This window comes from Notamacropus eugenii, chromosome 2 (genome assembly GCF_028372415.1).
Source record: "Notamacropus eugenii isolate mMacEug1 chromosome 2, mMacEug1.pri_v2, whole genome shotgun sequence".
Classification (NCBI taxonomy): domain Eukaryota; kingdom Metazoa; phylum Chordata; class Mammalia; order Diprotodontia; family Macropodidae; genus Notamacropus; species Notamacropus eugenii.
Window position 1 is genome coordinate 87,620,361 of NC_092873.1, and position 21,361 is coordinate 87,641,721.

Here is a 21,361-nt window from a genome sequence, read left to right on the forward strand (position 1 = left end):
TGGAGTAAAAAGATTTATTACACAATACACTACATAAAAGACTGGCTGAAAATGTTGTTTAAGGGCTTGTGTGACTAGAACACATTAAAAAATCACCAGTCAGTGGCACCATTGCAGAACAAGATCTAGTGTCTTGAACTGCCTACTACAACTATACATACTCTATTTTGACCCTTCTGCTTATCCACACCACTGTATTAATACTTTCTTTCAATAACCTTGAGAAACTGGACTCTGTGGGGAAAAAGGGAGAGGGGTGGCTGGGACCAGGACAGAACAACATCAACACCTACAACAAAAAGACAAAGCATGAGTGAGAGTAAATTTCTACCTCCTGGCTCTCCTAACCCTTAATTCCTGATATTCTCCTGCTGGTTCGACAAGCAGGGCATTGGGGCAGAACAGAATCAATTTTTTGAACTGTTGTAGAATAGGAAGTGTAATGGAACCAATCATTATGAAATGAATGAATGAAGTCCAGAACTCAAGTGTCTGTGGAGATGCAGGACTTACACACTAGCCCACCTATGCCACCTGACAATGTTCACAGCAAAGAGCTGAGCCAAATTAAAACTGTTAGAGAAATCCAAGAGAAACAACCCCAAAGCCACAAGAAAACTGCTTGCATTTTTCTCAGTCACTGATCTGACTCCTATAGAGGGGTCTGATGACCTCTTAAAACTTTTTCCAGGTAGCTGCTGTGGAACAGGGTTCTGCACTCATTCAACTGTTTTCTGATGTTTTGTGGTGTTGGATGTGAATCCTAGAGAATTGTTGTGCCCCTCACTTTAACAAGAGCCAAGTTTAGAAAGTGCTTGTATAAGAGCACTGTCATTTACAGTCTAAATCATGTGAAGACTAGTTTTTCCAAATACTAACAGAAGCTTTTAAAAGGCTGGTGGACATATCTAAGTTGAAATTCCTGAACTCTTGCAAGGGAAAAAGCTAAACAAATGTGCAGGGGATAGTGTAAGACAGAAAGGTGCATGTGCAGGCTGAGTTTGTGTGGGGGTACAGAGACCCTTATTAATGAATCAGAGACTCAGAGATATTAGCAAAAAGAGTAGTTCATTTATTGACTTTCTCAAAGGCTCCCTCAGAGTGCCAGAACTGTGGCACCAACTGAAGAGAGTAGAGCTGTGCTTAGCTCAGCAGATTATATAGGTCTTAATTGAAATCCCCCTCCCTAACCCCCTTCCTTAGGGTTCATTGCTGCAAGCCCGGAGGGTACAATCTATTTGCATAATCTACCCCAGCAACACAGAACAAAGACAGTTTTCACACATTAGTCCTAAGAAAAAAGGAGGGAGGGGAAGGTGTTATTCCTCCTTGCTATGTATCTACAAACAAGGGAGAGAAAGACTGGGAAAATACAGAGGGCAGTCTGGGAAAGTAAAGAGGGTAGTCTTGGGAAAACATAGGGAATAGTCTGGGAAAGTACATAATACGTTGAAACATTTCTTGTACAAGGTCAACCTGCTGCAAATGTTTCAACAAGACAGGAAACAACCCCTTGAAGAGGCTTCACTCCTCAGAGACATCCTTAGAGATCATTTCTCACAAGTTGAACAGTACAGGTTTAGAAATTAACTATTTCTCATTGGGGTTGGGGGAAAGGGGGTGAGGAATACCCTAAGCAAATGGAGGACCTGTGTTTTGGGGTTTTTTTCTTCTTTATCTTTAGTAAGACCACGTAAAAAGGGAATGAATGGTATGGTTCTACAGATAACCAGCACAGGCATTGCCCACCACTCAGTCTGAGCACTAGATGAAGTGTAGCTGAGTATAACATGGTCCCTCCCATCCTCCCCCTCCTGACCACGTGATATTCTCAAAAAGATTAGGGTTCTTCTGGGAAATCAAATTGAAATTGCAGATTTGGTTACAACACTTGGAGACTATAAAGAAGTTGTGCTTTTGCCGAGTCTTTTTCAGAAATAGAACAAAAACAAAGAATTAGCTTTCACAAAGGTTAAAAGCAACAATGTGATATAATACTGTTATTCTTTTAAGAAACAAATTCAGGAGAAACTTATTTGGCATTTTCCCTGCTTAGTACTGAATATTTTAAGGCCCAGAGATTCATCTACTTTCTTCTTGGGACCACAGGGCTTATTTAAACCCTAATGCCTCAATTAATTTTCTCTTTTAGCCCTACCAAAGTTCCAGACTTTTAACCTCAGATTTGTTTCTTCTGAGATACGACTCAATTATTTTCATACAACTGAATTAGAAACCAGTCCAACTGACAGTTTTTTCTATATACCCCTATCTTGCCACCAGGTCCATCAGTGAAAACATACCCTATAACAGAGGTAGCAGTGAGGACAGTGAACATACAGATATTGACTAGAAAAGGCTTCCAGGTAGCGGCCATATTGTCTTCATCCTCTTCTGGGGATGACTTTTCTTCTGTGGATGTGGCATAGTGGTATTCACTAACAGATCTCATTGTAACTCCACTGTCTTGACTTTCTGTAGTCAGTGGTACAGTTAAGGAATTTATATTTTCTTCTATAATAGGGCCATCTTGTTCTTTAGCTTCCATCTCATTCATTTTCTACTGGTGGTTTGAGAAGAAGTCTTTTTTTTTTTTAATTAATTTATTTATTTAACTTTTAACATTCATTTTCACAAAATTTTGGGTTCCACATTTTCTCCCCTTTTGTCCCCTCCCCCCACCCCAAAACACGGAGCATTCTAATTGCCCCTATCACCAATCTGCTCTCTCTTCTGTCATCCCTCTCTGCCCTTGTCTCCGTCTTCTCTTTTGTCCTGTAGGGCCAAATAATGTTCTATACCCCTTTACCTGTATTTCTTATTTCCTAGTGGCAAGAACAGTACTCAACAGTTGTTCCTAAAACTTTGAGTTCCAATTTCTTTTCCTCCCTCCCTCCCCACCCCTTCCTTTTGGAAGGCAAGCAATTCAATATAGGCCAAATCTGTGTAGTTTTGCAAATAACTTCCATAATAGTCGTGTTGTATAAGACTAACTATATTTCCCTCCATCCTATCCTCTCCTCCATTACTTCTATTCTCTCTTTTGACCTTGTCCCTGGTTTGGGAAGAATTCTTTGCATTTTCCCTTGGTGGTACCAATATCCAATTTGGTGGTCTGGGTGGTGGAGGTACTCTGGAGGGGGCTCCAAATCCTCATTGGAGAGCTCTTTCCAATGCTCCTGAACAGAAGAGTCTCCCATAATATATTTGGTTTCTTCAAAAACAGCCAGATAAGAGAAACGCAGTTGGTTTGCTGTCTGAATCAGCCCCATTCTATATTTCCACATTTCTGAAAGTATTACATGTCTACAGAAGAAAGATCTTTCCTCTTGTCCATCAGCAAGAGACATGTGTCAGCCAGACAGAATGTTGCTGATCTCCAAATCCCCCACAGTTGCCAAGTGTTTATTTTTAATGCACATGTAAGACTATGTCATTCCTGGTTCAAGAAGCACTGTTGATCAGTGGGGTCTGACTTTCACTTCAAGGATTTGTCCTTGAGATTTTCTTGGCAAAGGCATTGGAGTGGTTTGGCATTTCCTTCTGCCATTTTGCAGATAAAGAACTGATTGCAAATAGTGGTTAAGTGACTTGCCCAGAGTCACACAGCTGGTTTGAACTCAGATCTTTCTGGTTCTGAGCCCAGTGCTCTATTCACTGTGCCAACTAGAAAGAAGCCCTAGACTTTTCCCATTTCTTTTGGATCAATTGCAAATTCTTCATTCGGCAGTCTGGCTCCAGTCTACTTTTTCAGCATAATTTTCATGTTCTCACATCCCACCCTGTGTGGTACAACCAAACCAGCTTATTTACCCTCTCCTACACCCTCCATTCCAAATTGTCTGTCCCACTTGCCTTGAATGCTCTCTTTTACTACCCCTAAAAGGTGAAAAACTTATAGAATCACTTCAAAGTTCTACAACCACCTCCTACCTAAGTCATTTCTTTATTCTACCCCTCCACCCCCCAGATATTTATGCCAACGACACCTCACAAATTGCCTTGTATTTACTTTGGAAATATATTTTTAATTACTTGTAGCATTTCTCCTCTAGCAAATTGTAAACTCCTTAAAGTCATGGATCGCTTGACTTTGGTCTTTGTATCACCAGTGCCCAGCATACAATACACATCTAATATATGTTTGTGATTTGGTTGGATGATTGATCCATAAGGACTAACTAGACAAAGTGAATTTCCTGAATTGCCCTACAGGTCTCTCCCAGTACCTTTTTACCCAGCAAGAGAGAGGTAGCTGAAAGAGATTTTTCTAATTGACATGGGCATGACTGATCAGGCTTTGGCTCCTCCCTGTGAAGTCTTGTCCCACCCTTTCCCTTCTACCAAATATCTGCCTCCCTCTTTTGTATCTCATTACTTGGGGCTATACGTAACTGCTAAGTCCCTGATGGAATGGTTGTCCACAGAGTCCTGATCTTAGGGACCCTCTCACTGACTATGCTTCCCAAGGAACTTCTGAGTCCATTGAAGGTAAGTTTGTGACCAAAGTCACTGATGGGGAGAGCAAGAATGAAGACAGAAGGATGAGGAGGGAGCTGTCAGTAAAGCAGATTGGAGAGACAGAGCCCCCACATATCCCTTTCTGTGGGTCCTGAGGTTCCTTAGTATTTGTTGACCCATGGGATGTCATTCCCTCAGGGGAGGCCAGGGCTGTGTGATAAACTCATCCCAGGCTCTTAAGAGGCAGATAGATCTTGATTGATTGAGATTAGGGATGTAGGGCATAGAAGGGTGGCTTAGCTCAGTCCCCAAATGGCCTTACATTCTACCACCAGTCCTAAAGGAGAGGCCAACATGAAACATGTGGGCAAGAGCACATAACTGGCATTCATTTTTCCAACTTCTTTGTTTTCAGTTTCATTTCATGCCCCGGCCCAGCCATTCCCCACTCATGGGTCATTTCAGGGTGGAAGGCATATCCCTCTACTGGAGTCTGAGCTCCATATGGGAAGGGATATTATCTACCCTTTAATCTTCAGTAATGACCAGTGAAATGCTCTATGCACAGAGACAACATAAAAGACAGATTTTTTGAGGATTAAATGACTTATTCCTTACTTTTCTGCCCCTCTGTCCTCCCTCTGACTTGCTCTCTACTGAGAAATATCATTCAAATAGCCCAGAATAGAATGTTATAGGATGAAAAGAAAGGAGCTACCTAGGCCATAGGACTGAAGGATCCAGGACAAAGCAGGGAAGGGAACAGGAATAAGCATTTATATAACACCCACAATGGGCCAGGCCCTGTGCTAAGCACTTTTGCAAGTATTATGTCATTTGAGCCTCATAAACAAGTCATGGAGGTAGGTCTGTTATCCCCATTTTACAGTTGAGAAAACTGAGTCAAACCACTTAATGACTTGCTGAGAATCACACAGCTAATGTCTGAAGCTGGAGTTAAATTCAGGGCTTCCTGGTTCTAGGTCCAGCACTCTTACCAACTGCCCCAAGTCATTGGGACATGACTTATGCCTGTCCCCAGGTGACAGGTTTCTTATCATCTACACCTATCTGGTTCAGGTGCTGTGGTAAACACCTTTCCTAGTGTCCTTATCCCAGAACTTGGATCCTTGATGTATTATGATCACAAGTATAATCATGTCTTTTATCTTCTCCCCTGTATTCCATTTTCCAAATGACCATCTTGGGGTCTACAGCACAGGTATGTACCAGTCCTATGGGCCTTCAGGCCAGTACACACAGGAATTTGATGAGGATGAGCTATTTTATGTGGACCTGCAGAAGAAGGAGACTGTATGGTGGCAGCCAGAGTTTAGCCATTTTGCTGACTTTGACCTACAGGGAGGACTGAGAAACATAGCTGTCATGCAGCACAGTCTGGACATCATGATGAAATGCTCCAACAGAATCAGGGCCATCAGCAGTATTGATCCCTTTCATTACCCTCTTTCCCTGTCTATCTACCCTTCCTATGGTTCTTCACTGACTTCATACCACTCTGCCACCATGGTTAGCACCAGCAGCCATTAGGGCACCTCAGACCTCCTCTCCCCATGTTCCATTCATCATTTCACCCCATCACAGTTGAACATCCTGACACATTTCCACCCTCTACAAAAGGCCTCCTTCCCCAGCATTCACACGGATTGTCTCCATGGGCCTTTAACTTATACAGAGTAGTACTAGCAGAGGGGTTGGGGAAGCAGAGGAAGGGATTACAAAATAAAAGAATTAAATGAAGCGTTGGAAAAGGAGCTTTCAGAATAAGTCTTATTTACAGGGTTCAGTGGGATATGGAAGCCCTTAGGTGAGCACCTCCCCTTCCTGGTCTCAGTGCCCCCTGAGGTGACTGCGTTCTCAGAGAATCCCGTGGAGATGGGCCAGCTGAACATATTCATCTACTTGGTGGACAATATCTTCCCTCCAGTGCTTGACATCACTTGGCTTCATAATAGCCAGTTGATCACCTCTGGTGTGTCTCAGAAAGACTTCTATTCTCGGCCTGACCACAAATTTCGCAAGTTCTCCTACCTCACCTTTCTCCCCAAAACACAGAATTTTTACAACTGCAAAGTGGAACGCTGGGGCTTGGAGCAGCCAGTCCTCAAGCACTGGAGTATATAGCTTTTGTTCTGGCAAAGTAAAAGTGTCCCTGGGGTAGGAATCCAAAGAGCTGAGCTCTGATCTTGTCCCTTCCACCAACCAACTACATGATCTTTGGCAAGATACTTAATTTATTTGTGTCTAAGTCTCCTCTTCTATAAAACAGAAGAAATGATATCTGCTGATCTACACAGGGTCACTGTCAATGTTGATGATAAAATTCTTTCTATACATACATATATGCATACATATTCATATATATATATATATATATACATATATATATATGTATATTACTGTAACTCCTCTTTTTCTTGTCTCTCCCTTTTTCTCTACTTCCCTCCAAGGACCCACTAGTCCCATCTGTACTTTTCCTCTCATGAATAGTCTTTCCTATGTGAATAAAGAGTCCTATATGAATAAAGTATCCCAATGCTACCTTCCTCCAAGAATCTGAATTCCTGTATTCTCTACATCTCAAAGATTAGATTCCTCTTGCCTCATGTTTACTTTTCCTCCTCAGAACCCCAGATTCCATCTCCAGTGCCAGAGACAGGAGAAACTCTGGTCTTTGCCCTTGGACTGTCTGTGGGCTTGGTGGGCATCATTGTGGGCACCATCCTCATAATCAGAGGCATGTGTTCCAGCAGGAGGATCCAACATCAAGGGCTTCTGTGAATCAACTGAGAGAAAGGGAGGGAGGAAGTAAGGAGATCTGGAGGTAAGAGCAAAGATAAAGCAATACTGTGACGATGGGGAGAATAAGGAATCACAAGAGTAGTGGAGGAGGTGTTGGAGGAATTACCATGGGAACACAGGCTGTTCTATAAATCACCTCTTGCTGCAGGTAACAGCTTTCTGAATGAGGAGAAACACAAGGAAGAGCCCAGCTCCCTGTCCCTGACCTTGGTCTGGCGGAAGAAGCTGCCTTCCATCACTTGTTCAAGCATCTCATCTATCTGTTCATCCCTCCATTTAACTGCCTGGACTTCTGATTGATTCCACCTATACCTTCTCTTTGCTGCCTTCCCATTAATGTCATCACTTTATGAGGGAGACAAGCTAGACTGGTCTCTAATTTTCCTGTAGACTCTTTAGGATGATTCATGTCTAGGGCCCCCCTTCTTCTAGTCCTGATATTTTCCCCAGGTGAGTAAACTTAGTCTTCTTGCCAACTTCCCTGGATTCAGTTATCACCTCTATACAGATGATGTGCATCCCTAGTCTCTTGCTGACCTGTAGTTTCCCACATCACTAACTGCTTATTTGACATTCCTACTGGATATAATCAATTTATACTCAACTTGCCCAAAAGCAGAGCACATCATCTGTTCCCCAGAGCCCACCTCCTTTTCCTAACTTCTCTATTTTTGTTAATGGCGCTGGCATCATTCCAGTCACACAGATTCATAATCCCAATCATCTATTTTTTTGTATTCCTCATTCCACACATTCAATCAATTGCCAAGTTTTGAAGATTCTGTCTCCCCAATATATGTTATTTCAGTGCCCTTCTCCCCACTCTTGTGGCTTACAGACTAGTTTAGGCCTTTATCATCTCTTACCTGGATGACTGCAATTAAATCCCTTCCTCCCCATTAATCTATCTTCCATACAGCTGTCAAATTTTCCTAAATCACAGGTGGGACCATATCCCTGAACTCCTCAAGAAACTCGTAATAACTGCCACCTCTAGAGGAAAAATACAAGCTCCTCGGGATTTAAAAACCCTTCACAATTGACATTATGTGCTTTGCTTTGCAGCCTAACAGCATTTTTTGCTGTTCTTTACACAAGACATTTAATCTATGATCAACATTTCATGTCCAGTCTCCATGTCTTTGCATAGACTGTTCCCTGTGCCTAGAAGCGTTCCCTCTCACCTTTGTCTCATAGAATCCTAGCTTCCTTCATAGCTCAGCTCATGTCCTCTCCTACAAAACCCTATCCTGATATTACCAGTTGCTAGTGCACTTCCTCTTCGAAATTAGTTTGTATATCATTTATATTTTATTCCCCACGTATATGGTTTTTCCTATCCCTGACCTCCCTCCATCCCCAATGAAGTAAGATTTTTTTTAGGACAGAGACTGTCTTGAAGCTTTTATTTTTGTTATCTTTGTATCATAAGACCCAGCAGAGTGCCTGACAGATAAATAAATAAGTAAGTTCTTGTAAAATTGAGTAACTTCCTGATTTGATGCAGTTACATATATATAGACTTCTGAGTCCTTCTTGGTAGGGTTAGATGAGATGACTATGGCTTAGGGATGAGGAGTACTTAAATCTTAAAGAGTTACCAAAGTAATTTATTGAGAACTAGGAGATGAGGGTTTATATCTACCCTGACTTTATCCTTGGGTAAGTATTACCCCAGTAAGCTGTAGCGGTATTCATGTTCTCACAGCTTCCCTGGAACCAGCAACAGTGCAGGGACCTCAGAAGAAGACCATCAGTTGACCACTGATGGATTGACATGGCATCTAGAATCCTCTCAGAGAGGAAGTTGGAAAGAGGAATTTGGGTCACAGAGGTGATCAGATGTAATAAACCTATTATCTTCCCAATTCAATCCAATTCAAGCATTTTCAATTTGTAGTCAATAATATAATTACATTTATGTTTAACTTTCAATGACTCCATATTTGCCATCCTATCAAGTCTGACCTGGGTGCAGTGCCTGCCCTCTCCCATCATTATCTTACCTTACCCTACTTAAATCATTGCTCCCTGACACACATCTCTGTTTTCACCAGACTGTTCTCATTCTCACCCATGCCCACTCCTTGTGCTAATTCCCATCTTACTGCCCTTGATCATGGAGTCCACTTGCCTGGAATTTCCCCTTCCTGTCTCATTCCACTTATCCTTCCCATCCATCTAGGCCCAGGTGCAATTTCACTTGCTTCCTGAAGCATTTCCTGACTAATCTAGTCACCCCTAAACTTTGGAATCCTACAGCTTTAACAAAACCATACAACATGATTTAACAATTAATTATATTTTGCACTGCATTATTTGCTGTTGTTATATCTTGGTTTTTGAGGCTGAACTCATGCTTCAGACTTCTGTTTCCTCCATTGCTCGTAGAGTAGAATGGAACATTAATGAAGATGCTTAGACATCTGGTTGATAGATTGACCTGTGTCTGCCCAAGAGTATCTCTAAACACATAAATTTTAATTAGATTTATACTTGAAGCTAATGGGAGGGATACCTGGATTCTGTAATTCTGTAATATTTCTCTATAATTATCTTGGTGACTACACTGTGTGCCTTACATCCTTACCACATGCAATAACATTCTTTAAAACTCAACTCAGTAAGACTGACCAGGAACAGTGTGTTTCTACTGCAAGAACTTACCATAAAAAGGGAAAGTGAAGTGTTATAATCCAAGGTCCACAGGGATAGGGAAAAGAATCCAATCTCTTTGTGAGTAGCACTGAAGGCAGAGAGGAATTTTGCTCTCCTGGTCATTGATGGTAAGAACTGGATTCAGGTAAAGAGAGCAGGGATAAGGGTCTTACACAAGGGATATAGAAAAGGAAGGTGAATGAATGGGGAGGAGAATGAGGAAAGTTAATAGATTTAGAGTAACGGAGAAGTATATATTGAAGGGATAGATATGATTTATCATAGCTTTGCTCATTTCTTGGTAGCATCTCATGGGTTTGTACAAAGCATTAGCAGATATTCTCTGCCTGCTGCTGATGCACAATGTGGAAGTCTGAGTGGCTGGCTTCCAGTCATGTATGGAAGGTCCTCTAATTGACTCCTCAGCTGAAAGAACTAATAACTCAACTGATGCCACACCTATTAAAAGAACACATTTTCTGGTCAGTCACCTCATGACTTCAGCACCCCTTATAGCAAGATATGACTCCAATGAGGGAGGGAAAGAACAGATCCTTTTAGATTCTACTCCATGGTGTTCTGTTCATTATGGTAACAGTGTGTTGGGGAGATAAGGGGAGAGGTTGTAACATAATCAGATGAGCTTGAGCTGGGACCCATGGTTGCCTTTGCTTGCATGGTTGCCTTTCCCTTAGCAAGAAATGTGGTTACCTCAAAAAATCTGGAGATCTGTGAATAATGGCACCAGATTTATGAACAACTACCTGAGTTGTTGCAATTCCAGAATGTTGAGTATTCTGGCATCAAAGACAACACGTGCTAAAACAGTTATTGTTATGGCAGCAACAGGAGAAAGCTGGTGCTCAGAGAAGATTTTGTATTAGAGAGAACAGCTGCTACTAGAGATGGCCCAAATCTGATGTTTTACCAGCAGTTTGATCAGATAATACTCAGGAGGTGAAATCTGACTGGCAGTCCTGGAAGTTTTTTAATATCCCTATAAGCCTTTCAGCTAATTATAAGTTACTGAATACTGTTTACATCATTCTCTAACACATGATATGATCCTTTCAGGCATATCTTGGCTATTTGCAAATAAATGACCAATCATCAGTTATTTTTGATGAAATACTTATTATGTCCCAGACACCATCCTTCACTTGCCTCATATTGTGCAATAGTACCTGTTTTACTTTCCTCTTTTCTTGAAAACCCCATCCCATAGTCAAAAGTAACATTATCTCTAGGATTCTAAGACTTTTTTAGCAAGTCCCTGAATGTAAGAATGAGAAGTCTTGTGAGGATTGGAAGCTCAATTCCATGTGGACGGTCTAGGGCGGGTAAAAGTGGGACTTCTAAATCTTAGAGTCTTACGAGGCCCTCCATGAACAGCGGGGATTTGAGAAGGTCAGACTGAGCTAGCTCGGCTAGCTCGGGTATTTCCGCCTCTCCCCGGGAGATACGTGATGGGTGGAGTCTCCCTGCCCTCGAGGTCGTCCCGGATCTGGGCACACTATTGTTATCTAACAGCACGGTATTTAGATGCAAACTGTGCGGCTGAATGTTAAGTAGGATTGAGGAAGCCTGAAAGCTCTCTTAGCACGTGAGGAGCCAAGAGGACAGTAGGCTCTACTTCTCTTCTTTCCTCTCTCCCCTCCCCCTCTCTCCCCGCTTGTACTTCTACTTCCAATCCCTTAAGATCTTAGCCTCCTTAGGAAATCTCCCCCTCTTCCTCCTAAGGAAGACCCCCCTGCACTTGTAACTAGACCCTGAAATAAAGCTCAACCCTTGTTCGTCTCTGGAACGTCCTTTCTCTCATATGTGCATCCGGCGTGGCCAGCCGAAGACCTCGGAGGTGAGGTAAGAAAGACTCGGGTAGCCCACACAGGCCTCTAGGCCTGGCAAAGTCTAATTCTCCTAATTAGAGGTCAGGGTCCCCCTGCAATGAACCCAGTAGAACTGAAAACCTGAGTATAAAGCAATTATTTTGGCAAATTATCTAGGCCACCATGAGTCCAAATAGGAGCTGGCTCTCTGTGAAATGCTTTTTTTTTCTTTTATTTAAAATATATTTTCTGGTTTTTAAATTTTTTTCTTTTATTAATCAATTTACTTTTTAGTTTTCAATACTCACGTTCACAAGATATTGAGTTCCAAATTTTCTCCCCATCTCTGCACTCCGCCTGCCCCAAGACCAAATGCATTCTGATTATGCCTTCCCCTGATTTGCCCTCCCTTCTATCACATAGCTCCGTTTTCTTATTCCCTTCCCCTCTATTTTCTTGCAGGGCAAGAAAGATTTCTATAACCCTTTGCCTATATGTCTCATTTCCCAGTTGCATGGAGGACCAATTTCAAACATTTGTTTTTAAAACTTTGAGTTCCAGCTTCTCTCCTTTCATCCCTCCCCACCCACCACCATCGAGAAAGCAAGCAATTCAATATAGATTACAGATGTGCAGTCATGCAAAACACATGCATGAGATTCATGTCAGTAAAGACTAATTATATTTGCCTCTATCCTATCTTGCCCCCCCCACTTATTCTATTCCTTCTTTTGACTCTGTCCCTCCTCAAAAATGTTTCCTTCTAATTACTCTCTCCTATGTTTTATGCTCTCTTCTATCATTCTGCCCACCTCCCACTTAACCATATCCCCTCTACTTTCCTGTATTGTAATATAGGTTTTCATACCAAATTGAGTGTGCATGTTATTCCCTCCATAAGTCAAACCCAATGAGAGTAAGGTTCATTCTTTCCCTCTCACTTCCCCTCTCTTCTACTCTCTTGACTAAGCTTTTTTTTGCCTCTTTTATGTGGTGCATAATTTATCGCATTTTCTTTCTCCCTTTCTCCTCCCAATATATTCCTTTCTCATCCCTGAATTTTGTTTTTCTTAGATATCATTCCTTCATACTCAACTCACCTCCTGTGCCCTCTATCTATATAATCCCTCCAACTCTCATGATACTGAAAAAAGTCTCAAGAGTTACAAACATTATCTTTCCATGTAGGAATGTAAACAGTTCTTCTTTACTAAATCTCTTATGATTTCTGTTTCTTGTTTACCTTTTCATGCTTCTCTTGATTTTTGTATTTGAAAGTCAACTTTTCTATTCAGCTCTGGTCTTTTCATCAAGAATGCTTGAAAGTCTTCTATTTCACTGAATGGCTAATTTTTTCCCTGAATTATGATACTCAGTTTTGCTGGGTAGGTGATTTTTGGTTTTAATCCTAGCTCCTTTAACCTTTGGAATATCATATTACAAGGCATTCAGTCCCTTAATGTAGAAGCTACTAGATCTTGTGTTATCCTGATTGTGTTTTCACAATATTTGAATTATTTCTCTCTGGCTGCTTGTCATATTTTCTCCTTGACCTGGGAACTCTGGAATTTGGCTACAATATTCCTAGGAGTTTTCCTCTAGGGATCTCTTTCAGAAATCAATCAGTGGATTTTCTCAATATCTATTTTATCCTCTGGTTCTAGAATATCACAGCAATTTTCTGTGGTAATTTCTTGAAAGATAATGTCTAGACTCTTTTTTTGTCGTGGCTTTCAGGTAGTCCAATAATTTTTAATTTTTTCTTCTGGATCCATTTTCTAGGTCAGTTTTTCTTCCAATGCGATATTTCACATTGTCTGCTATTTTTTCATTCCTTTGGTTTTGTTTTACAATTTTTTGATTTTTCATAGCCATCAGCTTCCATCTGCTTCATTCTAATCTTGAAGGAATTATTTTCTTCAGTGAGCTTTTAGGTTTCCTTTTCCATCTGGCCAATTCTGCTTTTTAAGGCATTCTTCTCCTCGTTGACTTTTTGGATTTCTTTTGCCATTTCAGCTAGTCTAATTTTAAAGGTTCCTTTCTTTTTATTTTCTTCCTAACTCTCTACAGTACGGTTTTGATCTCAACATTCAACCAAAACTTTCCTCTCCAAAGTTCCAATTGCCTCTTAATTTCCAAATCTAATGATTTTTTCTCAGTCTCCATCCTTCATGAACGTTCTGTAGTCCCTGACACTGTTAATCACCCTCTTCTTTATATTTTCTTCTCTCTGGATTTTCATGACAACACTCTCTCTTGTTGTCCTCCTAAATATCTTCCCATCCCTTCTCTCTTTTGCTGGTTCTTTACCTTTCCCTTGCACTGATTTATTTGGAATAATCTATTTGAGAAATCCACCAAATACACAAAATTTGGGAGGATATTTTGATTACAAATGAATTTGCTCAATGATTCTCATTATTACTAAGGAAAACAACCCTTTTATCTATGATCTCAAACACTCTGAAGCATTTTGGCACTAGAGAGCCAATGTGTTTGGAAGTAATAGAGAAGTACCTTCTGTTCTTCCCTCCCCCTCATGTTATCACACAACTTGTCTATTTTGAAAAATGAATTTTGCTACACTTGTAACAACTTGAAAAAGTATATATGGCTCCTTATATTTCTCAAGACAAGTGACTGTCTGTTAAAATGTAATAAGTTTGTAGTGTACAAGGAAATCACATTAAAAAATGGTTGCTGTTATTCTTTATTTAATATATTAAGATTTTCATTTTACATATACATTCTCATTTTTTCTTCCCAACTCTTTGAAGAAGCTATTGCTATTATCTCTATTTTGCTTATAAGAAAATTGAGATTAATTATTTAATTAATAAATTATTATTAAATGATCCAGGTAGAGGTTATTCAGAATCTAAAAATCCCATGCAAAAGCAGAGTTGGGGTGGAGAGTGGCTCTGTTAAAAAGCTGCAATTCAGAAATAAAGTTGGAGAGATGAATAAATCAAAGAAAAAACTGAACAGTACCAAATAGTACTGCAAATCTAGAGATTCCTGCAAATGGAAAGTGACTGAAACCACAACAGACTCAAATGAAGCAAAAAAGGGATTTTCCACAAGCACTAGAACATGACTTAGAACAAAGAAGAATAAGGAGCTAAGGGGAAAAAAGAATAAACCATATACATAACAGGACTACCATAAAATTAGATTAGTTGAATCAGAAATGAACGATTTTATAGCATAAAAATGTTAAAAAATGAAAAAATTCAGTTTCATAGACATTCTTGTTCTTATGTCCTTCTATGTGCATGGAAATATCTTTCTTTTGGTACTAAAATTGGCATTTTAAAAATTTTAACATCTAAAAACTACATTGGATCTGACTTATGAGTGCAGTCTTTAGGAATATGTGGAGTATGCGCCCAGGACAAAATCATGATGGGGAATTGAGTAAGCTTGGATATTCTGTAATTAATTCCAAATTAATACCTAGACAGTGGTAAGGAAGCTTTATGATTGGTTGTATCATTGAAAGTGGGGTGCATTCAAAACTCTCCAGTCACCCAGGGCCTGGATCTCTATCTTTCTTTCCCCTCTTTCTTCCCTTGCTACTATTGAAGGACAAACCACAATGTCGGGGGAAAGTTCGGGGCCTTTTTTTACCAAGGAAGTTATGTGACCCATGGAAACTAGTCTTAGTTCCTCGCCTTTGTGTTTTTTTCATCCGGGTTTTAAGTGAAGGAGATTAAAGAGCATATGACCTTATGAACTTTGAAAGGTCAAGACATTAAGCCATTAGACTCCTGGAGCCAGAGTCCATGCCAGGGTTTGCATGCCAAGGTTATGAGGAAAAAGGTTATGAGGAAACACCTTTGGGAATTAACTGGGAATTAACCCAGAAGTAGCAGAAATGGAGATTCATCCATCCCTCAAAAACGTCACATTTAGAAGGGAACTTGGTGAGGTAAATAGTGTGTAAGTCTAAATCCACTCTTTCAAGGGACTGAGGACTTACTAGGGAACATGCACCCTAAAGACTTTGAGGGTGTTTGTGTATGTGTATATGCTTGCGTGTGTGTGTTGGAGAGTAATATGCTAACTTCTCTTCTATCCCTGTAATGAAAATGTCCCTTTGAAAAAGCAAATCAGTGATCACTGAAGAAAAAGAAAAAAACAAATGAGGAATTAATTATGCTAGGAAGAGAAAAATACTGAGGAGCTTGGTTGAAACTATATTATTTTAACAACATTGTTTAACTTTAAATTGCAGTCCCCCTTCAAATGCAACTAGCAGCCTACAATAGCTCTCAGGAATGTTATGAGCTTACCCTGGGTAGCGTTGTCAATATTATTAATAATCCCATCATTATTAATCCCATCATTATTAATACACATCAGCTCAACTTTCACCAAATTATTTAGTAATGTATTAAATAGTCACTGGACTGCATTAACTTGGAGTAAATGCCTTGAGTACATTGAATTTTATTTGAATTTTGTTTGCATTGATAAAAGTGATAAGTAGGATATTAATTATACATTTATGTGTATACTAGAAATTAATATTGACCATTGTTTTGATTGTCCCAGTTTCTACACTAGAGGTCTACACTCTAAAATGAAACAGTTTGGAAAACTTTCTTCTACATTACTTCAAAACTCTGCTCAATATTTTGTCTCAAATGAAGCTTTTTCTGATGCTCCCAGCTGCTGGTGACCCCCAACCATTTACTGAAATTGTCCTGTATTTCTTTTCTATATATTTGGATTTGATTGCTATGTGTATGCCATGGGTGGAAATCATGAGGCCCCCTAATGTGCTCTGTTTAGAGTACTCCCCACTGGCACAAGAATGGAACTGAGCTGGGTCCTCCTGGCCACTGAAAGGAACATATGTTCAATACTAAAGAACTTTACAGTGACATAGACATCTCTTTAACGGCATCAGAGAGACAGGCTGTCTCAAAGAAAATTGACCACTGAGTAGGGAAGAACAGCTCACTCAGAAGAATGGAAAAGCAAGGACTGTATTGTCTGACATTCTCTCTTCTCATTAGGCAACATGTAGGGACACTTTTAAGTCTCTCTTTTGGACTGCCCATGGCGGTAAGAAGGTATGCTTTTCCTCTCCACACCTGTCCTATGACAACTGCTTTCACATGACAGAAAACACATAAGCTGCCTGGAGGCAAGGGGCTGAATGGGGACTGGACCTCCTGGCATCCTCTGCTTCTGTGTTTCTTTGTCTAAGCAGAGGTGGGGGGAAAGGTGGAGCCAAGAGGGTGGAGTAAAGGCAGGGACTTCCCTGAGCTCTCCTTGCAACCCCTCCCAATACCTTGAAATAATGACTCTAAACAAATTCTAGAGAAGGAGAATCCACAAAAAGAGAGACCAAAACAATTTTGCAGCCCAACACAGCTTAGAAAGTCAGCAGGAAAAGTCTGTTCCACCCAGGTGGGAGAGATGCATAGTCCAGTACAGATGCTTAGCTGTGCAATTAGCAGTCTTCATGTTACAATCATTTATTTTGTATGATGGAAATCATTTCATGTCCTGTGTCACAGCAACGTTATACACTGACTGCATGCCATATTTCACCACATAATTGTTGCGGATTTTATGATAAATTTTGGGGTGTGACCATTATGTGAAGCTGTAAAATTGTGTCTGTATTACTTAAAAATCATTTTTTACTAATCTGCCTTTGGTGCAAGATTAGGATGCACACTATGCTCATGAATATACATTAGAACTGAATACTTAATAGCAACTTTGCCTGCTCATTTGCTTCTCTTGAGCTTATGGCTCTTCAGTGAGTTGAGTGAAAACAGCAACATACAAGTAGGCTTTTAGAAATATACTGCCAAATATACTGCCAATTGATGTGCACTGAGAATCCTAGGCTCATGGCTTTCAATGTGGGAGAGATAAATGCAAAGCCATATGCCACTGGTGAATACATTGCTGCTCTGCTTACCTTTTAAGTGACATGAACAGAAATATACTATCTGATGAAAGGTTATAAACGAATTTTCTGACTAAAAAAATCAGAGTGTGATGACTATGTGGTGGAGACAATTACGCAGTGAAACATATTACTTTCTGCTCTTTTGGAGGGAGAACTTTGACTTATGTAAAACTTAAGATTGAAGTGATTTTACTTTGGGCTCCATAATGGAGCTTAGAGGCAGGGCAGTGAAGACCCTGACTCCTTCTTTCAAGGCTACACTACTCCAGGATCGTACCCAGTACGTGAGACAAAGCCCAGAAAAAAGGGACCCCTTTCTGGGAAAGCGCATCTGTAGGTTTCTACCTTAGCTCAGGTCTGTTGTTACTTCATCATGTTCTTTCCCTAGATAAATTAGAAATTTCTTCAGGACAGGGATTGCTTAATTTTTTTGTATCATTTTATTTATGGCAACTGTCACAGCAGAAGGGACACAGTAAATATTTAATAAATGCTTTTTTGATGAATTTATGGTCTAGTTCTGTGAAAATCTACATCCTTTCACAACAACTGAAGGAACTGGGGTCATAGAACATCCAGGACCACACAAAACATTTATTGCTGTGACTTTCCTTAATGCACAATAATACACTATTAACAGTTTTGCTGAAACTGAAGGAATTAGAATAGACAATAAGGAAACAAAGCCATCACTTTTTCAGATGATATACTTAGAGAATCAAGTAAAAAAACTACTTGAAATAATTAACTTCAGCAAATTTGCAGGATAGAAAGTAAACCCACGTAAATTATTGGCATTTCTATATATTACTAACAAATCACAGCAGAAAGATAAGGAAAGAGCAATATCACTTGAAATAAATGTAGACAATATAAATTATTTGGGAGTCTGCCTGTTAAGACAAATCCAGGAATTATAACTACAAAATATTTTTCATAAAAATAAACTGAGATCTAAATAATTGGAAAAATTGGAATTGCTCATGGGTAGGCCTAGCTAATATGATACAAATGACAATTCTACCTAATTAATTTACTTATTCACTACTATACCAATCGAACTACCAAATATTATTTATAGAACTAGAAAAAAATAAGAAAATTCATCTTGAAGAACAAAAAGTCCAGAATATCAAGGGAATTAATGGAAAAAAATGCAAAAAAATGCAAAAAGAGGTGGCCTAACTGTACCTGATCTAAAACTATTATACAGAAGAAATCACCAGAACTATCTGGTACTGGATAAGAAATAGAGTGGTGGATTAGTTGAATAGGTTAGGTACATAAGACACAGTAGTCAATAACTATAGTAATTTATTGTTTGATAAACCTCAAGAGTTCAGCCTCTGGGATAAGAAGTCACCATTTGACAAAAACTGCTGGGGAAACTGCAAAATAGTATGGCAGAAACTAGGCACAGACCAACATCTTACACCACATACCAAGATAAGGTCAAAATGGGTGCATGATTTAGTCATGAAGGGTGATACCATAAGCAAATTAGGAAAGCAAGGAATAGTTTGCTTGTCAGATCTATGGAGAAGGGAAGAATTTGTGACCAAACAAGAGACAGAGAACATCATGAAATGAAAAATTGGATAGTTTTGACTACATTAAAATAAAAAGGTTTTGATTTTATGAAATTAAAAAGCCAAAACAACCAAAATAAGAAGGAAAGTATAAAGCTGGGAAATAATTTTTACTGTCAGTGTATCTGATGAAAGTCTCATTCCTAAAATATATAGAAAATTGAGTCAAATTTATAAGAATACAAGTCATTCCCCAATTGATAAATGGTCAAAGGATAAGAACAGGCAGTTTTTAGATGATATTAAAGCTATCTATAGCCGTGTGAAGAAGTGCTCTAAATCACCATGGATTAGAGAAATGCAACTCTGAGGTACCACCTCACACCCACCTGATTGCCTAACATGACACCAAAGGAAAACGATAAATGTTGAGAAGAAATATGGGAAAACTGAACACTAATGCATTGTTGGTGGAGTTGTGAACTTATTCAACCATTCTGGAGAGCAACTTGGAATTAAGCCTTGAGGGATATAAAACTATGCATACCCTTTGATTCAGCAATACTATTACTAGGTCTATATCCCGAATGCATCATAAAAAATAGAAAAGGATTCACATATACAAAAATGTTTGTAGTAGCTTTTTGTGATGGCAAAGAATTGGAAACTGAGTGAATGTCCATCAAGTGGGGAATGGCTAAACAAACTGTGATATCTGAATGAAATGGAATACTATTGTGCTACAAGAAATGAGAAGCAGGTGGATTTCAGAAAAACCTGGACTTACATGAAGTGATGCTGAGTGAAATGAGCAGAACCAGGAGAACATTGTGAACAGTAATAGTCATATTGTGTGATGATCAACTTTGATAGATTAGGTTCTTCTCAGTCCTACAATGATCTAAAACAATTCCAAAAGACTCATAATAGAAAATGCTATCCATATCCAGAGAAAGAGCTATGGAATCTGAATGCAGACCAAAGCATAATATTTTCACCTTTTTTGTTGTTTTTTATTCTTTGAGGTTTTTCCCTTGTGTTCTGATTCTTCTTTCACAATATGACTAATATGGAAATGTTTCATATAATTATACATGTATAACATATCAAATTGTGTGCTGTCTTCGGAAGTGGGGAGAAGAGGCAAGAAGGGAGGATGAAAGAAACTTGAAACTCCAATCTTATAAAAATGAATGTTCAAAACTATCTTTACATGTAATTGGAAAGAAATACTATTGAGGATAAAAAAGAAAAAAAAACAAAAAAACTATTTTCTTGAAATTAATTGATTTCCATAACTGCCAATAAGGTATTAACTTTTCAAATAGATAAAATTTGGGGCATGAGGGCCAGTCCTAGACAACATGCAAAACTTATTTGTCTTTAAATTTACCCACACTGTTCAGTCTCCTTTAGTAGTAGTAACCTTAATTAAGGTTAATTTAAGATGGGTTAAAGTGAGAAATCTTGAGTAGTTTTTCATCACCTGCTATAAATGAATGACATGGCTGACTTCAGACAGTCCAGGTCTCTAAAATATAGTCCCAATATCTTTGTACCTTGAACATATTCCACTTCTCAAAACGCTGTATTCTAATCAAACTGGAAAACTTTTTAATCCTCATTCTTGTCCTATCCACAGGAAAGGCCATGTCAGTGTCTACACTGTTCTCCTTGGAGTGGAGGTCACCTTCCCTTCTCTCTGATCCCTACCACCTAACCCCAGCATATTCCCAAATCCATCTCTCTTCCTCCAAAAATCCACCTCAGATGCCTCCTCCTCCATGAAGTTAGCCCCAATCTCCCAGGTAAAAGTATCCCTTTCTGAAGGCAAAGACTGTCATTTTAATATGAGAATCTCTAAGACCTTCCTTCCTAAACTGAGCCTGAACAGTAGGTGCTTAAGGTTGACTGGATTTGAACTAATTCTATCAGTGGGGGAAAAGGCCATACCTAAGGGAAAGGAAGACTAAATAAACAAGGAAAAGATAGAACATGAGCTAACTGGCCAGAGAGAGATGGTTCACTGGTTTTACACATGAAATCCCATGTCCTAAGAGAACAGTTAATGAGACTGGGAGCATTCAGTTGAAACAGGGATGTGAGAGAGAAAAATTTTAAACCAACTT

At 39.4% G+C, this 21,361-nt stretch overlaps 1 pseudogene; it reads left to right on the plus strand.

The window, feature by feature from the left end:
- Positions 1–4,413: 4,413 nt before the first annotated feature.
- Positions 4,414–7,263, plus strand: LOC140523610 (H-2 class II histocompatibility antigen, A-R alpha chain-like; annotated as a pseudogene).
- The last annotated feature ends 14,098 nt before the right edge of the window (positions 7,264–21,361 follow it).